Genomic DNA, 8061 nt, shown 5'->3' on the forward strand with positions numbered 1-8061 from the left:
GATGGCACCAAGGATAAGTCGTTCCATCAAAGTCACTATTGTACAAACAACAGAAATGAGTTTAGCACAGGAAGTAAGGTTCCCAACTGATCTACACTGGGACAATTAAGGGATGTGTACTGAGCAAATAGAGATAAAGCCTATGAAGACTGAATGTCTGTTTTGTAGGGCTTCAAGCAGATACCTTTTCACGTTTCACAGTCCAGTTCACAAAATAAGCTGCTGCCATCTTATGGAAGACACTTTGAAAAGCATTTGGTCCAAAACCGATTCTGCTCTTCCTCCCTTGCTGCATTTCTTCATCTCCCTGGATTTACTCTGTGATTAATAACTTTTTTGTTTTAACGAATATCCTTGCTTTACAAAGATCTGCCAACTGCAGTGAGTTATTCTTTGTGGAAGTTACTTTCTCATCTATGATTCTGCAGTAATTTTCATAGCATCTAGGAAGTCAGATGGAGCAGTGTACTGAGCGAGGGAACAAACCAGCCAGGCTGTTAATCCTGACACTGCCTCAGACAGAGGTTTCTTGTACAATACAACAAAAGCCAGCTGGAGCCACTACGGGATAAAGTCATCATTTTTGCCCAGTCTTAAGGCAGTTACTCTGTGTGATCCATCTCTGACCCTGTCTACGTGGCCAACTTGAACCAGTGTAACTAAAGGTGTGATTTTTAACATGCTTACTAAGAGAAATGAAAATATGCCAACGTAAGCCTGAAGCCAGCATGTACACAAGGGTTCAGTTTATCCATCTGTAAGGCACAAAGAGCTGCATTTGCAGAATGTCAGGGAGATCTGCTGAGAGATTTTGACTTTGATCTGAAAGGGAAATCCCTCCGCATGCTTCCATGTTACCGTGTGATACAGGATTTCAGGTAAGGACTGCCTGTGAAAGGAGAGCAGTCAGCAAGGCTAAGACACTGTATTTGTGTGAATGTGGGACTCCTGCAAGTTCATAACTCTTATTGTGACCTAGGACACAATATTCACCTTGAACATTTAAATAAAAAACATTTTTGGAAGGAGTATGATCAGCACAAGAATCAGGATAAACACACGAGAGAAGCCAAGCGTCCTCCTCACCTCCCACAGCAGCTAACTCAGATCTACTACCAGCAAGCCCGAGCTCTCCAGCCCTTCTTACCTTCCCCCTTACCAAGGGGTAAAATACAACCACTGGCCAACCACTTACTTCCTGTTACCTGACCTGGCCTGAGCTCTTCTTTTTCCTCCTCCCCATGGAAGAGTTTCCAATCCACTAATAACTACAGAGAACATTTAAAAAAATTTACTGAGAAGAAACAGCTCTTAGTACCTAGATTTTTAAACTGTATTAGCTAGATGTAGGTAACTTGTATCCAAGAATCCTACAACAGTTAGCTGAGATGATGCCTGGTCATTTGATAGCTATGTCTAATAAATACTGAATTCCACCAGAATTCCACAGTATCAGTATCCAAAAAGGCAAGTAGGAAGATCTGGAGCTATACAGACATTTATGCCAGACAATGCAGTAGAAAGGTGATACAGTATGCCATTAATAAAGAATGAAAGTGTATTTTAATCACTGTGCTGCTAGGAGGCATGAATGAGAGAGCAGAACCATGCCAGTGACTGAAAGGACTGCTAAAGGCTTTTTATAGCCTCCGGAGCACAAAGCAGGTTGGGTGAGGGACAAATGGCAAAACAAGGCAAGTCAAGAGTATAAGTCTTTAAATGATATTGACCAGAAGGCAGAATAGCTGGCAGAATTAAATATTTTTAAACACCATTTATTGGAAACGGGTCTCATCAGGAAAATCTGCTTTCCTTCTTTGGGGCAAACACAAAGTAAGTTGTGAGGAAAATGATGCAGTTTCTAGGAGTTTAACACATCATGATCAGATAGTCTAAAGAAAAAGCCCACACTAATCGTAACCATAAGCCCCACACTCAACAAATTGAACCAACATTGCTCACAAGGTAAATGTTAGCCAGGAACCTCAGACAGTAGCACGGGCAGGACACTGCGGGCATTCCATTTTCATTGAGAGTTTGTAAAAATTATAAGTCATCACTACTAAAAGACAAAAAAACCCAACCAACCAAACAAAAAAAACCCAAACACCCAAACTTTGACAGAATGCTGAGAAGAAGGGCAAAGAAATCCTACAGAAACATCTGGATCATTCAGGAAGATGAGTCCATTGAAAGAGCACATACATCCAGCACATTCTCTCTACATTATTCTTTGCAAGAGCAAAACTAACTGAAAGCTGTTCTAATCCAGAGGAAGCACAGCTGTGTCCTCTCTCTTACCCAAAGCCATGGTGCTAGAGCAGCAGTGCACAGTCAGCCTTGGCTACACAAACTAATGGCTCCTGGGTCATTTCCCCCATACTCCCACTGCACCTAAATGAAACTTATATAGAGCGTCACTGAACTATTATGGGAAAGCTACAACTACTGAACTAGGGGGAAAGAACTGGTAGGGGTCAAGGACACTAGGTGGGAACTCAGGCACGTGAGTTCAAGCTGCACGTTTCTGTCTCCTTGTGGGATTTTACACAAATAATTTGTGCCCAAATACACAAAGGGAGTTTGCTACCAAAATGCTTCTACAGAAATCAAGACCCATCTTGCAGTGACTGAGCAAGTTTATCTCAAAGCACTGCAGAGGGCTAATGACTGCAGAGACCTCACGTGCTATGGTAACGGATAGCTGCAGGTGCCCCAAACAAACCCACCCTCTCCTTTCTCTCATATCAGCTTGGAAAGTCTTGTTTAGCAGCATTTATTGGTTATGCCTGAAAATATCTTATTCTAACGTTTGCATTGTTCTTAAAATAAAAATTCCAGCACTTTCATGGCCCCTTATTAACCGAGAGATATAAAATTTCAGTAAGGAAAGAGATTGTGGTTTCAAGGGTCCACTTAATCTCTAATCAGAGCATAAAAGAAATATATTTCTAACATATATATATATATATAAAAAATATGAAAAACACATTGCCTTTTGTCTTTTTTTTTTCCTTTTTCTTTTACTTTTTTACTTTCCTAACAGGCTCCTCCAAACAGCTTCATTTAAAATGGTCTTTCTATAGTGCCCAGTGTTTTCTTTGGCAAATTTGGAGAGCTGGGTTTTGGGATAAAATTAAATTGCACCAAAAGACTAAAATGGGATTAGGAGATTTGACAGAACTTCATAAAAATAAGTTGTGCACAGGCAAAGGGAGAATTTTTCAGTAGGTCTTTTTAAAAATAAAAGCTCTGGAGGAAAGAGTTCTGCTTGGTGGCAAACTCATCTAACCCTTGCAAAGCCTACCAGAGAGCCTGCAAGGGATACAGAGGATACAGAGCATGAGAACACACACACACTCTCACATCTTAAAGCTCCTTTACACATGATTAGGTATCATTTTTCATACAATGCACATATGTACTTGAGCAATGGCATAGTCCTAAAGAGGGACCGTTTTGTCAATTTGTCTTGCAAGCAGCCTGGGGAGGCAGAAAGGAGCAAATTCTCTCTTTCACATTCACAGGCCTACTTAGTCATTCCCCTCCCTGCCCCAAATTTGCTCCCTCACTTCCCCTTATCAGTTACGCTGTAAAAATACCTAGAGATAAAGTGTGATAAAGAGCGCATCCTGCTTACAAGGATGGACACAGAAGACTTTCCCTGGGCTAAAAGGTCAAGCTGCAGAGCAGTTCTTTTCCAACCCCTCTACTATCACCGATAGCTCTGGTAGTGTGGAATGGATTTCTGCCTCTTCTGTGGGAGAAGACAGCACTCTCCTTCAACACCATGCACCCTGCTAGAGCATGACTGGAGCAGCAATATGTTCAGAAGGTACACAACCCCTTGCTCACAGATAGCAACTACTTTACTTAATAGCTCCCCTATTACAGGTATCAGAGTAACCCTTCTTGCAGCGCAGACAGTGAGTGTTTGCAAGTAGTTACCAAATATCACAGTATTCTTTAGGATAAGGTGCCATTAAACTGTGTTGCATATTCAGCACCATGTAATTTCTTCCCTTCCCATTTTCAGCCATGCCTGTAAGACTGAACATCTCTAAAATATTTCCAATCTAATCTCCTTTTATTACTAAATTAACACTAGACCTAGAACTTTACACTAAGTATAGGGAAACCACACTAATGTTAATCACTTGTATGTGGTCACTAACATATTAATAGCAGCCACTCTAAAGATTTCAGTCGCACAGCGCTGCCAGGGCTAAACGCGACAGGGAAGCGCACAGAGTCATCCAGCGCAGGCCTGGGTCAAGACAGAAACATAAGCACAGGGCGAAGGAGAAAACATGAGTTTAAATAACCAAATTGAAACAATTCTCAATTATATGATTTATTTCTGGATAGAAAAAAAACACTCAAACACCATCTGCCAGAAAAATTAGGGGCTCTTCAGCATTTGTTTTCCTTTAACGTGTTTTTATGTGTTTCCCCGTCTGCTGACTCGATTCCTGCCGCACTGCAGCAGGGCAGAACTGGGGCTGCTTGGCCCAGGGATTTGTCTCAGCTGAGGAGTGGCTACAGTAACCACAGCTTTTTAGGACTCAGCTAGGAGATAAAGTTCCAAGTAGACATTCTGAAACATGCCAACTACCACAGGGTTATTAAACTAAAAACTCAGGTTTTAATGAACAAAAGAAGCCTTGGAGGTGTTTTCCTGAATACAAAATGGAAAGACACAGAGCAGTTAAGCTGCTTTCCTCAGAGCCACACTGAGAATTAAGTCTATTACAAAGTTTAAACTTTTTGATATGGTTCATTTCCACAGAAACTGATGCATTAAAAAAGAAGTACAGGCTCAGAGAAAGATTGTGTTTCTAGTTCTGGACTGTATTACCCAAAAAGAGAGAAAAAAAAAAATTGAAGAGGCATCACTTTACAATGTGCAGCTTTCCTGTCCAGCAGGAAATGCAACTGCTTCTTTATTTCACATGTCATAAATGAAACAATCTTCAGCTTGGTTCCACTAGGCACGTAGGCATCACCTGGCAAATACATGTTTCAGCAGAAACCCCAGCTAAGGGAATACACTCTCATTACAGCAAAGGAAATAAAGGTTAAACAGAAGGACAAGCTTTCCATTATTAAGGTTCCAAAAACAGTGGAAGAGGTTGTTTGCAGAAGCAATAAAATCTTCATTGTTGGTTTCAGTGTACTTGATCCTTTCTTAGGGTACAGAGAAAGACTATTGTGGTGTCTTAAAGTCCTTTCCTGTTCTGTTTTCCCAGACTAAGTCTGCAAACAAAGGATATATTCAGACTTCAAGCTCATATGATAAAATGTTCCAATCTGTAGGCTGTCAATTAATTTTGATTTCTCAGGAGGGCACGGCAAATGCATTTCAATGCTTTTATTGCTTCTGACTACTACTGTGAAATACATCACAAATAATTTCCACCAAGCTCGGAAGATTGCTACGCATATTTTGAGGTGCACAAGAGAAAGGAAGCACGTCATTGCAGCCTTCAGGTATCACTGCTGTCTACCTGCAACTTACAGGGGAAATTTCACTGCATTTCTTTTTGATTGCTCCAGCCTCACATAGTTTGCCTCTCCTCTCTAGGGAAAAGGAATTACAAGACCAAAAGATGGCTTTTTTCTTACTGTTTGAAGGGAGAAGCAGGCAGGATATTCCTAGGGTTAAACTCACCTGCTGGCTCTGCCCATAGAAATCTGTTAGCCAGCCCATAATATTTCATCATGTTTGCCTGTGAAACAACCCAAGTTTCCTTCATTCCATTTGCCAGCTAGTGCACAATCCTAGGAAAAAGAAACAGTGTGGTAAGAAGGTGCTCCTGCCCTTGGAGCAAGGTCAGACAGCCCAGCCTCACAGCTGGAGCAGGTCCATTTCCAGCATCAAGCCAGAGAGGACCCAGGAAGCAGCCCGCTCCCTGGAGAGACGCCTTCAGCTATTGAGCTCTGCATTGCTTCAGCCAGACTGCCATCAGTACCTGAACCAGCTCCCATGCCTGTGCCACGTTAACAGTCTGTCGATGCTTTTCGTGCCCTTGCTCTTTCTACTTGGATTGCTACATGTGTGGAGGGAGGCACAGGCATTCAGACCTGACACAAAAGGGTACTGTCACACCTTCTGATTTACACCACGAAACAGCAATACGCTGCTATAATAGCATTATTGCAGCCATTTCACAGATCTGAAAAGGGACCTCTGTGCCTTAACACTTGTCTCTTCCAAACAGACCTGATAATTTAGTAAACCTTCCCTCTCCTACAAGCTTTGACTCAATCCCTGTAAGTTAGAGAAAAGCCTGTATGAGCAATGCCTGCAGTCTTGAAAACCAACAATTTGTTAATTTAACCATTATTGCCAAAGCTTGAATGCTGTCAGTGCTCCAAAAGATTATGTTCAAAATATCTAAGAGACCATTATTAACACATCACTAAAAAACATAAGGTCCTGTACTGAGCAAGTTTGGCTCTGTAACTTTCAGGGCTCTTTCCTATGTTCCCTACAGCTACATTCAAATTCTGCCACCTGTGAAGATATTTTAGCTCCTAAGTCCACACAGCCCAGCTACCATCCAATTCCAGCTCAGGATGAAACCTGGATCTGTACCTTTGCCTTGTGCCAGGGAGCTCAGCCAAAGGACACCAGGGCGAACAGGCCAGACAGAAGCCAAGTACCATCTCCATTAGCTCGTGAGGGGAGCAGCCGGTGGAGCACAACCCCAGCATGTGCTGTGGGACAGACCTGCTCCACAGCTTTGAGGCACGTGGCGTAGTCTCCCTTACAGTACAGCTTAAAACACCCAAGTAAGGGAAAGGACGCTGCTCCCTGTCAAACTTAGCACTAGGAGAGGCTATCTGCTGCTGCTACCACTACTGAAAGTTATGTTTTTCTTCACCTACCAGTTCCTACTCCTCCAAAAGAAAATTGCTCAAACTCTTTCTAAATAATAACCCCACATCTTCCTATGCTTACGCAGCTCAGTTACAGGAGCACTTCACCAACAATGTTGTCAGCAGCACGCTAAAGTGCAACCTTGTAGAGATTAAGCTTCCTAACTTTCAAATTCAATAATTTTCAAGCCAACATTTTGCTGTATTTTCTTTACCAAATGAACAACAAAAACAGGCTAAGATATTAAATTAGACAGTTTCCTTTTGTCAAGAAGTTAGACATAGAACAGGTATAGATTCACTAGCTGAACGGAACTCAGCTCCTGTTATGTTTCTCAGTATTCCATATCCTTTGGTTTCCATCAATACACAAGGGCACACAGAGTGAAAGGCTCCATCTTTTCCTGGCTGTTGAATGACAGTGAAAAATACATATGCCCACTACCAACTGAAGTTACTGGTGCTTTCTTTGAGGTAGTACACCTATGAAACTAAAAAAAAAATTAAAATGCAAAGTTTTACCATGAAGTCTTCACTGTTTGTTAAGACCTGACCAAGAGGTATCTAATCTCCCAGATGCAGAGAGAATTCTCCAGTCAGCATCTCAGATGTCTCTCAATCCACATTCTGAAGTATATGTGTTTTGCTTTAATTGAATGAACACTCACAGCCACACAGGTTTTCATTTCTTTTCATTCTTCCTACAGCCATGCCCATTAGCACAAAAAACACATGGGTACTGCAAGGCCTTTCTGTAGCTTTGGCTAGAGGAACAGTGCTGTTAACCCACCTCTGAAACACTAGCAGATGGCCTAGTATGACAGGACCCCAAGCCCTCCTCTCCTGAGGGAGGTAAGTGGTGAGGAATAGCTACTTCTTCAAACCAAAAGAATCTCATCTGTCACAGCTCACAGGAGGTAACAGCATTTCTTCCTCCCATCTCCATCTCTTACAATGTTCCGACACAGTAATACATCAGGTTTGTTGCAGCAATATGTCAGCAGTATTGGTCTGTCACTGACCAACACAAAGAGCTACCACCATCAGCAGTTATGAAGCACAATCAGGAATTCAGCTCTTCTGAAGAAAAATGGTGCATATATGAGTCTCTGTGGCGCAACTGGTTAGCGCGTTCGGCTGTTAACCGAAAGGCTGGTGGTTCAAGCCCACCCAGAGGCG

General features: G+C 42.1%; 1 non-coding gene across 1 annotated transcript; it reads left to right on the top strand.

The window, feature by feature from the left end:
- The first annotated feature begins 7987 nt into the window (after positions 1-7987).
- Positions 7988-8061, top strand: TRNAN-GUU (transfer RNA asparagine (anticodon GUU)). Its single transcript has one exon. It is a non-coding gene; the product is annotated as a tRNA-Asn (tRNA).

Source organism: Antrostomus carolinensis, unplaced genomic scaffold (assembly GCF_000700745.2).
Source record: "Antrostomus carolinensis isolate BGI_N321 unplaced genomic scaffold, ASM70074v2 scaffold21981, whole genome shotgun sequence".
NCBI classification, from domain to species: Eukaryota; Metazoa; Chordata; class Aves; order Caprimulgiformes; family Caprimulgidae; genus Antrostomus; species Antrostomus carolinensis.